Source organism: Penaeus monodon, chromosome 15 (assembly GCF_015228065.2).
Source record: "Penaeus monodon isolate SGIC_2016 chromosome 15, NSTDA_Pmon_1, whole genome shotgun sequence".
In the NCBI taxonomy this organism is placed as follows: Eukaryota; Metazoa; Arthropoda; class Malacostraca; order Decapoda; family Penaeidae; genus Penaeus; species Penaeus monodon.
In genome coordinates this window covers 10,082,171-10,082,407 of record NC_051400.1, presented here as the reverse complement: position 1 = coordinate 10,082,407, position 237 = coordinate 10,082,171, and positions in this window count along the sequence as shown.

The window sequence follows — 237 nt, the reverse complement described above, 5'->3', positions numbered from 1 at the left end:
ATCAATTAATCTAAAGATGAAGATGTCCTCATCCTTGCATATGTAAACTTATGATCAAGAAGTTCCTCAGAAAATTGCACAACCCGAACAGTGAAAGATATACTTCTCAGAATCAAAGTAAGTATAGAGGGATGATAAACTGCGCAAAAATGCAAACTGATGTGTAATATTTCCCTGCTCTGATCAGGCTCGAAGATGAGAAAATCCTGAATACGGCATTACTCATATTTTCAGATT